Here is a 17,859-nt window from a genome sequence, read left to right as displayed (position 1 = left end):
TTTACATGTGGAGACATGAAGTAAGTCAGTAAATTTGTCTTCCCATGCTCTGTGTACACCTCAATCAGCTTGTTATGTGCAATGTATTTAGACAGGTTGATCACATCCTAATCATTCCCTAAAGCTCTAAGACAAAATTGAAAGTCACCATTATGTATCCTAAAATGGTAGTATATCACTGGGGATTTATCATCGAATTCAATCATCCGTGGGTCTGGGTAACCTAGGTCAAGCGTCATGGCATTAAATTCATGTCCACATAATCAACGTAACGCACTTCACCTCCAATGTACTTTATATCAGGTAACTTAGTAAATCTCCCACCGTGATGAAGCTTAATACTAAGCCATGTGGGTGCACCCACTAAAAATCAAAATTAGACATGATAACAAAGTCAAAAATTTTCATTTTTTGTTCTAAATCAATAAGAAAATGCAAAATATGAAAGTTAAAGAAAACAGAGCAACTTACCATATACGGTTGATACGTCAACAACTTCATGTTTTGGTCTGATCTGCCACATTACGAACACCATTTCGAATAAAACATATGGCCTTTTATGTGTTGCGTCGATTAACTTGTTTGGATAAGGAACGAGGGTTTTTTGCAGGTTCAATGGAGCAAAAGAAAGAAGGAGAGAGTTGGGGAGTTGACAGGTTTTCGGGAAAGTAAATGAGGGCGAAAGGTTAAAATAAGCCAAAAAAGGTTTATGAAAAAAAATGTCCCTTACATATGAAATGACGGATATACCCTCACGTGTGAGGCACATGAGGGGGTTAATAGATCCTTTATAACGAGAGTTAATTCTAGGGACCAATTCCATATACAAACCACTCTAAAAGGACCATGAATCCAAAAAACTTGGGTTTGGACTAAAACCCCAAAATTTTGCATACCACAGGGACCATTTTTGCAATTTTGTCTTATGTAAATTTATACTTGTCATTCCATACAATGAGGCCTGTTATGTATAATTATTTACTTATAAAAACTATAAGTTTTATAACAACAAAGGTTCACGTGATTCGTATAAGTATATAAGTATTTACTTTACTTATATAATATACCGAAACTTCTCTATCGTTCTAAATATGTGTTCATGCTACACATAATCCTACTTCAACTCATATGAGTGCTTTTGGAATATACTATGGGGTTATCTTGAGTCTATAACCAAACTATATAACTAGTTCAAGCCTTTGTATAACACTACAAGATGCGTTTCGTTTAACATCACCTCAACGTTTCATTGATGTCCTAACAAAAGATAAAATGACCAGTTATCACCTGTTTTGACTCGTAAGGAAAATGTTGTAGCTATCAACCACATATGGGGGTGTAAACCCTTATAGATCTATATACAACTTCCTCATTCGCTCAGGGGTAACAGTTATAACACAAAAGGTTTTACTATGTTTTAATTCTTAGTTGATGAAGGATAACCTCATATAATATTCCCGAGTTTAAACAGTTCTAAAAGTGTGTGATTGTTTGTCTTAGACTTTAAGTTATAAAGTTACTAGACTAATTGCTCATTCGTTGAGTTCAAACAGTTTTAAAAGTGTGATTGTGTGTCCTAAACTTTAAATTATAAACTTTCTACACTTATTTTTCATTCGTTGTATAAAACTGATAATAATTTTCCAAAAAAAATTGGGCAGTGTAGCGGTTATATTTTGAAGAAAAACCAAGTTTTACCCAAATGTAAAACCAATAATTTCCAATATTTTTACAAGTTCAAATAGAAGTATATATCTTTTCAATTTAAGCAATGACCATACAAAAACTACTTCAAATGTTATAACTATAATAATTATCCATTATTTGTAGTTATAAAAATCACATTTAACATTTATAATCAAATAAATATCAAATATAGAAACAATATGTATTTCTCCTCCGAAAGCGTTGGAAATATAAAAGGGGCCATATAACTCACTTTTGTAGGATGTTGAGTTACCGTTGTCGAGATCAGGAAACACTTTGAGGTATCTAAATTTTTAACCAACACGCTTTTTAAGTGAAATGATATTTCACGGTTGTAGATCGGGTCAAGAAGAGTCAGAAAACACTTTTTTATAGTTGTCGGAGGTCACTGGAAGTTTGACAGAGTTTGGTCGATGGTGGCAGCTTTTGGCAACTCTAGGTGGTTGAAGGGTTACGGGTGAAGGGATGACCAGCAGGAGCTATTGTTGGTGAGAATCCCTTCGGAACGAAGGCGGCAACATGGAGCGTTGCTAGTGCATGAAGGTAGAGAGGGTCGATGCCGGACAGTTCCGACCGTCAGAAAATGAAACCGGGAGGGGGAGAGGCCGGAGAGAGAGGGAGACGGAGTGGGAGAGAGAATATCTTATGTCACACCCCCAAACCAAGGATGGCGGAAACGTCCGGGGGTAGAGGACTTCATGTATAGTATCATAACAATAATTTGCAATAGTGATCAAAGTAGCACAACCAACATAAATATAATTGAAAAAGTTGCATCATTGTATGAGTTTACATGTTCCCTAATCAATTACATTATGTTGAAAATATAACAATCTGATTACCACGAATAACAGGCTCGGATACCAGTTACTGGGTGACAGACATATATATTTAATCAGATAATATGCGGAAATATAAGAATGCGGAATAAGTAAATACTAGAAAGCTATAAATGACTGAAAGTTATAAATAAAATAAATGACAGTATTTAAATGACATAAAGCGTTAATAAAATATATAAATATATATATAGTAGGTGGTGTTAGAACGGGACTTGTGGAACGACTGTTTTGTCAAGTTGTTATTTTTGGGCAGAGGTTGAACACGGGTCGTGTAGATATTTGACTTGGAATCAACAATGGGCGTTTTCAAGGTTTAGAGGATTTCTGGGTTTGGTGTTTACACGGGTCGTGTAGGTTTATGGGTTGCTTAGCAAGGGTCGTGTTCTTGAAGTTTTCATGCACATATTAGAATTTCTTCATCTTGTTTAGGGTTGTTTTGTGGTTGGGTTTTGGTAGTTTGATGTGAGAGAGATGTTTGGTGGTGATTGGTGTAGTAAACAAAGGTGGTGTAGGCTTTGTTTGATGGGTTGAATGTGAGGAAGATGATGAATAGTGTTTGTGTTCTTTGAAGTTTTTCTTGAAGAAGAGGTTGTTCTTGAAGCTTGTTGGTCTTGGCTTTGGCTTTCTTCTTCTGGAAATGAGAATGTTTGCTGGAGATATTACAAGCTAATACACAACACTTAAACTCTTACAATTCACTCACACATATTCTCACACACACATACTCACGTTTGTATGCTCTCTCTTTCTCTCTTTTGGTGGGTTTTTTGCACAGCACTCTTTGCTCTTTTTCTCCACTCTAATCTCTGCACTCTTTGGTGTATTTAGCACACTTTGCTCTTCTTGCATGCATGTATTTATATGCACAAATACTCCAGGGAATTCTTTGTTTAATGGAAAGTAAACAAGTTGATGGAGTGAAAGCTGGAAAGTTGGAAGAACAAGTGGGTATTCTACTTTGTCTTGCTGTCTTTGTTCTTTCTTGCAGCCTTTGGAGACTTTCTTCACATTCACACACATATACACAATACATGTGTATGTATGTATAATCAAAAGTAGTATCTTTGTTGGGTATACATGTTGGAAGTGATGATGAAGCAAGTGGATTGAAAGCTGGACAGATTTGAAGTGTTTGTTGCTTTTGCTTTTGAAGATTTATGTCCAATATATATATATATATATATATATACATGATTTGTATATATATATAAAAAATATACATACAATATACATATATATAATATATATTCATATATTATACATACATACACTAGTACATGTAAAATACACATTTGAAGACTCAAAATCGTGGGTTTTCTGGACTTCACGCGGACAGTCCATTGATGACATGCGGGCCGCGTGTCATGTCGTGGGAGCTGAGTGAATCAGACCTGAATAGAATTTCTTTTACGTGGACAGTCCATTGATGACACGCGGGCCGCGTGTCATGTCGCGGGAGCTGAGTGAATCGGACCTGAATCGAAATTCTTTCACGTGGACAGTCCATTCATGACACGCGGTCCGCATGTCATGGCTGATTTCTTCAGTTTGACGCATTTGTTCAACTTGATGACACGCGGTCCGCGTGTCATGGCTGATTTCTTCTTTAATTTTTTTTCTTGATGCTCGGGTTTGCAAGCGGTTTGAGTTGCATGTCTTGAGTCTCGATATTTCTATCTTTATACGGTTTGAGACTCGTCAAGTTGTGAATTTACGTCTTTGCGTTTTTGTCATTCACGTGTTTTCATATATGCCGTTTGATTACGCATTGATTCAACCTGAAATAACTGATAATATTTGTTAGATAATATCAAAACAGTTCGTTTTATTTCAGTGATGGTCACATACAAAACCATTATTCAACAATTTCCCCCTATGTGATCATTAATGAAATAAGGACAAATATTATCACATTAACAATTTTAATCTTGAAAATTTAGGAAAAAGGTTTTGTCAAAGATAAGATATATATAAAACCATGTAATTGTTTTGAAAGTTTGTGACTCGGTTTTACATATCTTATGTTTTGAAAAAGACTTTGAAGAATGTTTGCTTCCGAATCAAAGTCTCGGGTTCGGTTATCAAAGGGTAGCCATATATGTATCTAAAGAGATTTCTTAAGATTTTATAGCATTATTTCTGACGACAAGTGGTCTAACAGGTCGATTCAGATGAACGCTCATAGGTATAGCTCACACTTCACTTGGGTGTTTGGTTGTTCTGGCAGCAGAACAAGTTAATGATCACTAAAAATGAGTGATATCTCTCTCTGACGACTCACACTCATATTGGAGGTGTTTAGCTATGCTTTTCCTGTAGAGTCACTTAGTCTCATTATTAGATAATCAATCACATAAGACTGGTTTCGGCATTACTCAGTGGGTTTCTTCATTCATGCCATTAACGTTCACTCTCTCTCCGTTGGGAAATACATGTAGAGGGGTTTAGCAATTTTCATAGTTCAGTTTGCAACTAAGAATCTTCAGTGATGAAGGCTACAGTATCCCGGGAAATCTGTTGTTGTTGCAGCTTCTCTTTGATAGTATCCTGTTTGGTATTGTAACAAGATGTTTTGTGAATTTTGCTACATTTAACAAAAAGATTATTTGAGTGATTGAGAGATCCTCTTTTGTCAAAAATGGTTAAAACAAATCGTGGGATTTTATGATGTTTGTTTTGAAATAACCATTTGGTTGAATGTTTGTTTTGAAAATACCAAATATAGAATAATCTTTGTTTTGGTTTGGTATTTCCTTGGTGAAAGGTTTGGCTTTATTGTTGGTTTGTCTTTGAGGATTGGATTGGTGATAGATCTTTGTTTCTCCTGCGGGTTTTTGATACCATTTGTTGGAGATATAAGATCTTTGTTTCTTCTGTGGGTTTTTGATATCAATTGTTGGAGATATATGAACTTTGTTTCTCCTTTAGGTTTTTTTTATACCAATTGTTGGTTTTCTTGTTGGAGATATTTGAACTTGTTTCTCCTTTGGTTTTCTTGTAAGGATATGTCATTTTTTCTTGATGGATCATGGGATCGCATGTCTTTATTTTTGGTTGGCTTTTGTCTGGGTAGGGATAGGTGGCATAAAAGACATTTTGTCTTGTATGTAAGAAATGAATGTATCGTCCCTGGTCATTTTGATATCTAAGCAAAAATGAGACCGTGACAAGGTATTGTTGGGTATACCTTATAAGCAATAGCGACACACCTAATCTCACAAGAAATGAATTCCACAATGATTTAGATCGACGAGGCACAAATTCTCACATGGGTTTTTGTTTTCATCTGAACCTCCTAACCTTATGTCCCTTGATTGGTTTTAAAATCATCATTAATGAAATAAAATCGAATGAAATAAAGTTATGTACATATGTGAAAAGTAGGAGATTTGAACCTTTACTCCAATTGAGAATCAATATGACTTAAAATCTTTTTCGAGCATAAGCATCTGAAAATTAAGTCAAAAGATGATTAATCACAAGGTTCTATAAAAGCTTATTGTGGCAAGTCTTTTATTATGTTTTTTTTTTGGTATTTTTGAAAGCACTTTTCATTTGTTTTTCACCGAGTGTTTCATCTTGGAATGGGTTTGAAGGTTCCCCCATAAATTATGCATCAGGATTGTTTTGGCTTTTTGGGAATTGGGTGTTCAAAGTAGGATTTTGGTGTTTGTTGGTGGTTCCCCCTTGACTTGATCTGCATCATTTTGGTTTTGATTGATGAGTTCCTTTTTGAGGTTTGAGGGTTTGGAGGTTTATACCAATTGTTGAAGTTTAGTGGTATGTGGTTTTTTGGGGATTGGAGGTTTATACCAGTTGTTGAATTTTTGGTGGTATGTGGTTTTTGTTGAGGAGTTTTAACAGGGAAGGAGATTTAACTGGTTGGGTAGTTGAGTCTCTTGGTTTAGGGAGGAGTTTTGGTATACTTGACTTGATTGTTGACATCAATTGTTGAGGGTTGATACCAATTGTTGATATGGTGTATACCAATTGTTGATTGGGTTGGGTAAGGTTTTCCCGTTTTCTGTCGTATGCTTGGAGTAGTCATGATCGATGTACCATGTATCATCATTGGGTTCTCCAGCATTTGATACCTGCAATTAGATAGAAGGTTTAGGTACCCAAATTTGAATGGGTTTTGGTTTGTTCATTATTTTGGGTTTTTTGTTTAATGAACTTCTTGTAGTATTTGAATTCTCGCTGCTACAATAGTTTGGTTTTTGAGGTTGAAAAGGTTGTGGTTTGATTTTATTTATCAAGTTTTCCCAAGATGTGATTTGCTTTTGAAAACTTGTGGGTGTATAAAATTTGTGATTTGGTGAAGAACATCCTAGATTTGAGGAATTGTTTGAAGAGTTTTCTTCATATCTAGGATGTGATCGGTTTGTAAAAGGTTTTTGTTGGTTCTGGTTTGGAACTTTCTGATTTGAAAGTTTTTGAAAGTTCCTTGAGTGGTTAAAGGTTATTTCCTGAAAACTGTTTTCATTAGTTTTTTGAAAATGTTTTGGCTTTTGTTTGGAAATGTTTGGGTTTTTGGGTGGGGTTTTATTGGTATGTTGGATTTGGTGAGATGTTGAACTAGTAGAATCTGTTTCAGATTTTACTTGTTCATTTTCAAATGATTCTCTTCCAATTCCTGGTCGGTAATTCGTATCAAGTTTGCCAGCGCCCAAGGAGTTTGCCTTGGTGAAAATATCATCGCTTAATTTTCTGGCAATTTTGATAGAATCCATGTTCCATACCAATCTTTTATTTTCTGTTTCAAGAAAATTGATTTGTTTCAAAGAATCAGTCAGTTTTTCATTTGGAATTTTCTTTTCTTCAGTTGATTGTTGAAGGTTTTGTTTCAACTGAAGGATTTCCATTTCTAAAACATCTTTTGTTTCAGAAGAAATGGTTGACTGGATTTTTTGTTCCAAATCGTTTTTCTGAATCAGGGTCTGGTTTAATTGTTCCAAGACGTGATAATAATCTTCCGATTTTCTTTCAACGTCTCTTTCCAAATTGGTCTTTGTTCTGGTTGATTCCGCAAGTTTGAGTTGTAGGGTTTGTAACTCAGATTTGCAAATATCGGAATTGACCATTGTGTCATGATATAATTTGAGATCAGCTTCTAAACTTTTCTCAATTTTGGTAATATGGGACTGAAAAATTGTTTTTGAAAAACCAAGTTCAGTGATCATAGACCATACCTGTTCAATGACATTTGGGGCTCTTGAGGGTTTTGAAGAAGACATTTTTTTTTGTTTTTTTTGTTTTTTTTGTTTTTTTTTGTTTTTTTTTAATTTTAAAAAAAAATTGAACTTTTTAAAATTTTTTTAAGATAAATTTTTTTTTTAAGATTTTTTTTTAATTTTTATTGATAGAATTTTGAACAAGTGATATTAAAATGAAATTTTTAAAGAAAAGCTTATGGAAGGTTTATAAACGCTAACCAAAGGTTTTCGACAAAAATTTCAGAGTAAATCACACAAGCTTTGATACCAATTGTTGAAAATATAACAATCTGATTACCACGAATAACAGGCTCGGATACCAGTTAGTGGGTGACAGACATATATATTTAATCAGATAATATGCGGAAATATAAGAATGCGGAATAAGTAAATACTAGAAAGCTATAAATGACTGAAAGTTATAAATAAAATAAATGACAGTATTTAAATGACATAAAGCGTTAATAAAATATATAAATATATATATAGTAGGTGGTGTTAGAACGGGACTTGTGGAACGACTGTTTTGTCAAGTTGTTATTTTTGGGCAGAGGTTGAACACGGGTCGTGTAGATATTTGACTTGGACTCAACAATGGGCGTTTTCAAGGTTTAGAGGATTTCTGGGTTTGGTGTTTACACGGGTCGTGTAGGTTTATGGGTTGCTTAGCAAGGGTCGTGTTCTTGAAGTTTTCATGCACATATTAGAATTTCTTCATCTTGTTTAGGGTTGTTTTGTGGTTGGGTTTTGGTAGTTTGATGTGAGAGAGATGTTTGGTGGTGATTGGTGTAGTAAACAAAGGTGGTGTAGGCTTTGTTTGATGGGTTGAATGTGAGGAAGATGATGAATAGTGTTTGTGTTCTTTGAAGTTTTTCTTGAAGAAGAGGTTGTTCTTGAAGCTTGTTGGTCTTGGCTTTGGCTTTCTTCTTCTGGAAATGAGAATGTTTGCTGGAGATATTACAAGCTAATACACAACACTTAAACTCTTATAATTCACTCACACATATTCTCACACACACATACTCACGTTTGTATGCTCTCTCTTTCTCTCTTTTGGTGGGTTTTTTGCACAGCACTCTTTGCTCTCTTTCTCCACTCTAATCTCTGCACTCTTTGGTGTATTTAGCACACTTTGCTCTTCTTGCATGCATGTATTTATATGCACAAATACTCCAGGGAATTCTTTGTTTAATGGAAAGTAAACAAGTTGATGGAGTGAAAGCTGGAAAGTTGGAAGAACAAGTGGGTATTCTACTTTGTCTTGCTGTCTTTGTTCTTTCTTGCAGCCTTTGGAGACTTTCTTCACATTCACACACATATACACAATACATGTGTATGTATGTATAATCAAAAGTAGTATCTTTGTTGGGTATACATGTTGGAAGTGATGATGAAGCAAGTGGATTGAAAGCTGGACAGATTTGAAGTGTTTGTTGCTTTTGCTTTTGAAGATTTATGTCCAATATATATATATATATATACATGATTTGTATATATATATATATATAAAATATACATACAATATACATATATATAATATATATTCATATATTATACATACATACACTAGTACATGTAAAATACACATTTGAAGACTCAAAATCGTGGGTTTTCTGGACTTCACGCGGACAGTCCATTGATGACACGCGGGCCGCGTGTCATGTCGCGGGAGCTGAGTGAATAAGACCTGAATAGAATTTCTTTTACGTGGACAGTCCATTGATGACACTCGGGCCGCATGTCATGTCGCGGGAGCTGAGTGAATCGGACCTTAATCGAAATTCTTTCACGTGGACAGTCCATTCATGACACGCGGTCCGCATGTCATGGCTGATTTCTTCAGTTTGACGCATTTGTTCAACTTGATGACACGCGGTCCGCGTGTCATGGCTGATTTCTTCTTTAATTTTTTTTCTTGATGCTCGGGTTTGCAAGCGGTTTGAGTTGCATGTCTTGAGTCTCGATATTTCTATCTTTATACGGTTTGAGACTCGTCAAGTTGTGAATTTACGTCTTTGCGTTTTTGTCATTCACGTGTTTTCATATATGCCGTTTGATTACGCATTGATTCAACCTGAAATAACTGATAATATTTGTTAGATAATATCAAAACAGTTCGTTTTATTTCAGTGATGGTCACATACAAAACCATTATTCAACAATTTCCCCCTATGTGATCATTAATGAAATAAGGACAAATATTATCACATTAACAATTTTAATCTTGAAAATTTAGGAAAAAGGTTTTGTCAAAGATAAGATACTTCATGTATAGTATCATAACAATAATTTGCAATAGTGATCAAAGTAACACAACCAACATAAATATAATTGAAAAAGTTACATCATTGTATAAGTTTACATGTTCCCTAATCAATTATATTATGTTGACAAAAATGAAATGTTTGACGCCTTAACGACCCATCCTCAAAAGCGCTCGGTTACCTGTTTATTGATTTCCTTAACGACCCATCCTCAAAAGCGCTCGGTTATCTGTTTACCTAAAATCATTTTCTTGTAAAAATGATGTTTGTTCAAGAAAGATCCCATATTTTCTTATGTAATGCATTGTAGTCTTAAAGGTCAAGACCGAAGTGTACAAGTATTTTATCATACTTAAAGAAATTTATGCAAGTTTAAATCGACATAAACTCGTTAAATTTAGAAGCAAAACCCGTAAATCTTATGCTTTGTTAATACCACATGTGAGTTATTATATCCATACTATGACTCAGACGGCCTCGTAATACGACGTTCTTCAAGCGTCGCAAGTTAAATGACACTTGTCACCACAGACCTGCCGGTCTACCTGTTGCATGCAGCTCAGGTGTGGGTTTTTCAGGCCCAATATAGATCTATACACAACTATCACGTTCTCCCTACAAGAGACTCTGGTTACAATTTACAGGACTTTTGGTTTTGTTACATGGATGTAACGCGAAGCGAATGTCTCACAAATTTATTCATTAACAGATTTACGTGAACTGAAAACCTTTGGTAAAGAGTTTGAAATGTAATGAAACATAAACTATACCTATTATAGTTTATTATAATCGTTTATAATGTAAAGCAACATAAACTATTCTTCCGTAGTTTATCAAATGTTTGTATGAAATGGATGTAAACTTTGTTTATAACCTTAAACTAATTACCATACTTATGAAGGTAAAATCCATTTGTTTTCTGATGTATGTCAATTCATTAAGACAAACGACATATAATGTAAAAACATATGTTCACATAATGATACACACCTTGCTCAACAAGTTACAAGGTGCAAATGAAATTGATAGCATTTTTCTAGTATTAACATTTCTATTACTGTTCTTAGAAAATTTATAGAAAAATCACCAAAGGTCTAAATTAGAAAATTTAGAAAATTTAGAAAATTTATAAATTTTATCATAATTTTTAGTGACCTCCAACTTGTGTGAAAAGGTCCTTAATCACAGACTGGTCCGGATTTGTTCTTGAAATGATAGGCAGTTTTGCAAAAATCGCCATAAATTGTAGAAAAGTCGTATGGAGATGTGCAAAGAGTCATTTTAAAGGTATGAAGCTGAAATATTTTCACCTAATACAATTTTGAAAACTAAAATGTTTAAGTTGACCAAAACAGTCCGTGAATGGAGTTGAACTTTTCTGATGAAGGCTGTTAAATGAGTTTAGTTGTGTTCTTGGTGTTTTAACTTGTATTCCCCCCCCCCCCCCTTAAAACTTAAGAAAAACATGAAAAGATAGGGGTATGAACTCACCTTGAGTGATTTCAGTAGATGGATGATGGAGAAAGGAAGTGCTCAACTCAAGAACACTTGGGGGATGCTCGAAGATTTGAAGATCTAACAACAAATATGACGATATTTGTGTAAGATATCTATGATTTGTGTAGAAGGAAGTGAAATAATTATATGGAGGATGAATATACTTACCAAAAGTGAAGGAAAACTTGATGATCAGCCCTTGAATCTCGAATTTGAGATGGAGAGAAGTGAGAGAAAAGTGCTTGTTCTTTGGAGGAAAAATGAGAGAAATGAGAGAAAGTGTTAGGAGAGAGGATAGATTTCAGCCTTGACCAAGAGTATGGCTGGTCAAACGGTGGGGAAAGTACTCTTGAATGACCAAGTATGGTGGGGAGGGGTGTGGGCTGGTCATGTTGTGGGTGTGGGTGGTTGCTTGTGTCATACACTAAGGCAAAGTCAACACTCCACCACAAGATCTTACTTAATAGATTTTATTCTTAAATAATGTTTTCCCTAAAAATATGTTGAATTTATGAATATATGGGGTCTTATATATCAAAATATAAGTTTGGGTGAAAATCCCTCGTCACAACAATTAAAAACGGGCTTAAAACGGAGTCTGGGTCGAAAACCGGGTGAAAAACGCAAAAATCCGAAGTCAGGAGGCGATTCTGGTCTTGATCGCTGAAGTAGATCCGAAGGGCTGCGGTCCGAGGTGGCTGCGGTCGGTGGCTGCGGCTCGCTGGCTGCGGCTCGCCGGCTGCGGCTGCTCAAGGAGACTCCGGTCCAAGGAGGGTTTGGCCCCTATAAGGGGACTCCGGCCCTGAAAGCCTATTTTGCAAGGCATCGTCCCGTGTCGAAGGGTTTTTCACCAAGTCAAGCGTCGGAATGCCCCAAATGATTACAAAAAGATCAAAAGAGGTTTTGAGAGAGATTTGGGAGAGATTTGACATACTTGGAGAGATTTCACATACTGAGAGAGATTTGGGAGAGATTTGACATTCTTGGAGAGATTTCTCATACAGAGAGAGATTTGGGAGATATTTGACATTCTTGGAGAGATTTCTCATACAGAGAGAGATTTGGGAGATACTTCACATACTTGGAGAGATTTGGGAGAGATTTGACATTCTTGGAGAGATTTCTCATACAGAGAGAGATTTGGGAGAGATTTGACATTCTTGGAGAGATTTGTCATACAGAGAGAGATTTGGGAGAGATTTGGGAGAGGTTTGAGTTAGGGAGAGATAGAGCGAAAGAGATTTGGAGGGACTTCTTTTGTGACCATTTTGAGTGTCCGGCTTCGCAACGCAAGGTCTGTAAACCCCGTTAAGCCATGTTTAAGGATCTTACACACTCCCGATGAGTATGCAATAGTGTTTTATCGCTTTGGTTCATTACTTACCACAGTTTTTGGTTAAGGAAATCTAGATATACAACTTTTCATTTGATGATTTCTCATTAGAATAACGAGTTGTACAGTAATTACATAATGTAAACCCTAGTACACAAGAGTTAGTAGAGTTGACCGGTTTGACTTGTTGACTTTATTTGACTTTGACTCAACCAGATTTTGACGGTTGTCACATCATCCCCCCGTTAGAAGGAATTTCGTCCCGAAATTAGCTTTTTGAATGGGACTTCAAGAATTTGGGAAGAGATGTGGGTACTTTTGTTTCATCTGATCCTCGCATTCCCAGGTGAATTCGGGTCCTCGTTTAGCGTTCCAGCGGACCTTGACAATGGGAATACGACTTTGCTTTGTTCTTTTGATCTCTCGATCCATGATTTCTACCAGTTCTTCCACGAAGTGGAGACTCTCGTTGATTTCAATTTCGTCGAGGGGTATCACGAGGGTCTCGTCGGATAGACATTTCTTTAAGTTCGATACGTGGAAGGTAGGATGTACGTTATTAAGTTCCTGTTGTAGGCGAAGCTTGTAAGCTACTGGTCTAATCCTAGCGAGGATCTCGAATGGTTCGATGTATCTAGGATTTAGTTTTCCTCGTTTGCCAAAACGTATTAAACCCTTCCAGGGTGAGACCTTTAATAACACGCGGTCTCCAACCTGGAATTCCAAGGGCTTTCGTCTGTAATCCGCGTAACTTTTCTGTCTGTCTCTAGAAGCTTTTAACCGTTCCCGAATTTGAACTATCTTCTCTATAGTTTCCCTTATTATCTGCAGGCCAGTGAGGATGCTATTAGGGACTTGTCCCTTAGCTAGTTGCGTGTCACCCACCTCAGCCCAACACAGAGGTGATCTGCACTTGCGGCCATAGAGGGCTTCAAATGGTGCAACCTTGATGCTAGTGTAATAACTGTTATTGTACGAGAATTCGACAAGTGGTAAGTGGATATCCCAAGATTTACCAAAGTCTATCACACACGCTCTAAGCATGTCTTCTAGCGTCTGAATGGTCCTCTCACTTTGCCCGTCGGTTTGTGGGTGATACACTGTACTCATGTCCAGCCTAGTTCCCAAGGACTTCTGAAGTGATTGCTAGAATCGCGAGGTAAATCGACTATCCCTGTCTGAGATAATGGATTTTGGCACGCCATGCAGTCGTACTATCTCTTTGATGTACGTCCTAGTCAGTTTCTCCATCTTGTCGGTTTCCTTTATCGGCAGGAAGTGCGCTGATTTGGTCAATCTGTCTACGATTACCCATATGGTATCAACCCCGCTCGTGGTCTTGGGTAGCTTGGTTATGAAGTCCATGGTTATCCGTTCCCACTTCCACTAAGGTATATCAGGCTATTGTAGAAGTCCTAAGGGTTTCTGATATTCTACCTTGACCTTGGCGCAAGTCAAACACTTGCCTACATAGGTGGCAATTTCGGATTTCATGTTTGGCCACCAGTACAACTTCTTGAGATCCAGATACATCTTATCTGAACCTGGGTGGATGGAGTATCGAGTCTTGTGTGCTTCGTTCATGACGACGTCTCGGAAACCACCGAACTTCGGTGTCCAGATTCGGTTCATAAGGTAATGAGCTCCGTCATCTTTGATTTCCAGGTTTTTATCCATTCCTCTTAATGCCTCACCAGTCACATTTTCCGGTTGCAAGGCCTCTAACTGAGCCTCTTTGATTTGAGTAGATAGGTGTGAATGGATTGTCATCGTTAATGACTTTACTCGGCGCCCCGAATATTCCTTTCGACTTAAGGCATCCGCTACTACGTTTGCCTTACCTGGGTGATAACGAATCTCACATTCGTAATCGTTCAGTAGTTCTACCCATCGTCTCTGCCTCATGTTGAGCTCCTTTTGGTTGAGAATGTGCTGAAGGCTTTTGTAATCGGTAAAGACAGTACACTTTGTTCCGTAAAGGTAGTGCCTCCAGATCTTTAAGGCGAACACCACTGCTCCCAATTCGAGGTCATGCGTGGCTTAGTTGACCTCGTGCGTTTTCAATTGCCTCGAAGCGTAGGCAATGACCTTTCCTCGTTGCATTAATACACACCCAAGTCCCTGGTTTGATGCGTCGTAGTAGACCACAAAGTCTTCGGCTCCTTCTGGCAGAGACAGTATTGGTGCACTGCACAGGGCTCGTTTTAACGTTTGGAAGGCAGCTTCCTGTTTAACTTCCCATTTAAACATCACACCTTTTTGAGTCAAGGTGGTGAGCGGTTTAGCGATCTTGGAGAAGTTTTGGATGAATCTTCGGTAGTATCCGGCAAGTCCCAAGAATTGTCGGATTTCTGTTGGTGTTGTAGGTGATGACCAGTTCTCGATTGCCTTGATTTTGGATGGGTCCACATGTATCCCTCTCTCACTGACCACATGGCCCAAGAAACCCACTTCTCGGATCAAGAATTCGCACTTAGAGAATTTGGCATAAAGCTTCTCAGCTCTCAACGTCTCTAGCACTTGTCGTAGGTGTTGGCGATGCTCTTCATTGATTCGTGAGTAGACCAAAATGTCGTCGATAAACACGATCACGAACTTGTGTAAGAAGGCTCGACACACCCGATTCATCAGGTCCATGAAAACCGCAGGTGCGTTTGTTAACCCGAAGGGCATCACTACAAACTCGTAGTGCCCATAGCGAGTTCTGAAGGCTGTCTTGGGAATATCTTCTTCCTGAACTCGAAACTGATGGTAACCCGACCTCATATCGATTTTTGAAAAGTAGATTGCTCCCTGAAGTTGGTCGAAGAGGTCGTCGATTCGGGGTAGAGGGTATCGGTTTTTGATGGTAAGCTTATTTAACTCGCGGTAGTCGATGCACATGCGAAAAGATCTGTCCTTCTTCTTTACAAACAGGACCGGTGCTCCCCAAGGTGAAAAGCTCGGCCTGATGAACCCTTTGCTTAAAAGCTCGTTCAATTGACTGGAAAATTCTTGCATTTCTGTCGGCGCTAGGCGGTATGGGGCTTTGGCTACTGGGGTAGCTCTGGGGACCAAGTCGATTCGGAATTCGACTTGTCGCACGAGGGGTACGCCTGGAAGGTCTTCAGGGAATACGTCGGGAAAATTGCACACTTCTGGAATGTCTTTGATATCCTTCATCTCTTGTTTCTTATCTACTATGTGGGCTAAGAAGGCGTGGTATTCCTTTCGGAGATACTTTTGAGCCTTGACGCAAGAGAAGATTTGTAAGTTTGCACTGGGTTTATCACCGTAGACGAGAAGAGTTTCGCCACTTGGCAGATTGAGGCGAACGGCCCTTTCGTAAAATAAAATGTCGGCACGATGAGAACTTAACCAATCCATACCGATGATTATATCGAAACTTTTTATTGTCACCGGCATTAGGTCGATTTTAAATGAATGATTATCTAGAGTGAGGGTACACCCTGAGTATATATCACTAGCGCGCTCTGCCTTTCCGTTTGCCATTTCTACGACGTAAGTGTCTTTTAGCAATTGGGGATCTGGATTAAGTAAATGTTTGAATTGATGGCTCATAAAATTTCTCTCCGCTCCACTATCGAAGAGTATGCATGCATATGTGTTATTGAGAAGAAACGTACCAGTAACCACCGTGGGGTCCTTGATTGCTTCTCCATGTCCTATGGCCAGGACTCTCCCCACGGCACCAGCGTTAGGGGTTTGTGCCTTCGGGCAGTTTCTTTTGAAGTGCCCTGTCTCCCCGCAGCCGTAACAGGCTTGACTTGCCCCTGTATTGGCGACTTGAGTGATTGGTTGGGCTAGTGTCCTACAGAAGCGAGCGGTATGCCCCTTCTTGTTGCAATTTTTGTAGTGCATTTCCCCACAAGCACCGGTATGGTGGAAGTTGCATTTATTGCACTTGGGAAGGGTTCTCGCATATGGCTTCGGTGGTGCTGGACTGGCAGGGGTAGTGACAGCGTGGACAGCAACTCTCTGTTGCTTTTTGGTGGAGTCTGGCACTGACTGCTTCTTTTTGTGGTTCCAGAATTTCCTTTTATGGCTCCCCCTTTAGCTTGATCGCGGGTGGTAGTAACAGTACCGTGGCCGGCTCTATGATTGATAAGTTGTTGTGCCAATTCCTTGGCACTGTCGAAAGTAGTGGGTTTCGAGGCCAGCACAATATCATGAATCTGGGATGATAGCCCCCAGAGGTATCGTTCCACCTTCTTCTCTTCTGGAGTAACCATTGTTGGGCAGAGGAGTGCGAGGTCTTTGAATCGGGTAGTATAAGTTTCAAGGTCTGTGCCTGACATCTTGAGGTTCCAGAGTTCTTCCTCAAGTTTTTGCACTTCGCCCCTCGGGCAATACTCCCTTAGCATCAAAGCTTTCAGGTCCTCCCAGCTGACAGAGTTAGCCACTGCAGGAGTAAGTGACTTAACTCGGCCGCTTCCATTAAAGAAATCAGGTTTGCCATTCGTGAAGTCTTCGTAAGAACACTCTCTTGTTCATCCCGTACTGTCCCCGTGGTTAGAGTGCGTAGCACCCGAGCCAGAACCACCAGCGCCGTTGGTCCGTATTTGCGACATTGCGGCCGCCACGGCTGCCGTTACTGCAACCTGGAACATCACGGAATCAAACTGTGGAGGTGGTGGCGGAGGAGGTGGTGTTGTGCTGCCGGAAGGTCTGGGTCTTTTCCTTGGCGCCATAGTTCTGTCAAGAGTTACAAAGACGAAAAATCGGTAAGTCTTCAATTGTAAGTCGGAGTTTACTGAATTTGATTGTTTGTTATATGACCCGACTTAAAACATTCAGAAATGATTTATGAAGAAAGTTCTTGCGTTCGAACTCCCCGATTTTAGCAATGACCCAAATGAAATTTTTTAATCTTTGTTCATGCCTGGTCATTTCCTATGATCACTCGATGTACACCAGTTATTTGTGATTATGGTCCAATAGGCCGTTGAACTTAATGAGTCTATCGTAGGCCCACAACCAAACAAGGAACAGGACCTAAG

The sequence above is a fragment of the Lactuca virosa genome, chromosome 1 (genome assembly GCF_052849685.1).
Source record: "Lactuca virosa cultivar CGN04683 chromosome 1, Lactuca_virosa_CGN04683_v6, whole genome shotgun sequence".
NCBI classification, from domain to species: Eukaryota; Viridiplantae; Streptophyta; class Magnoliopsida; order Asterales; family Asteraceae; genus Lactuca; species Lactuca virosa.
The sequence above is the reverse complement of the archived record's forward strand: the minus strand, read 5'-3'. Positions refer to the sequence as shown.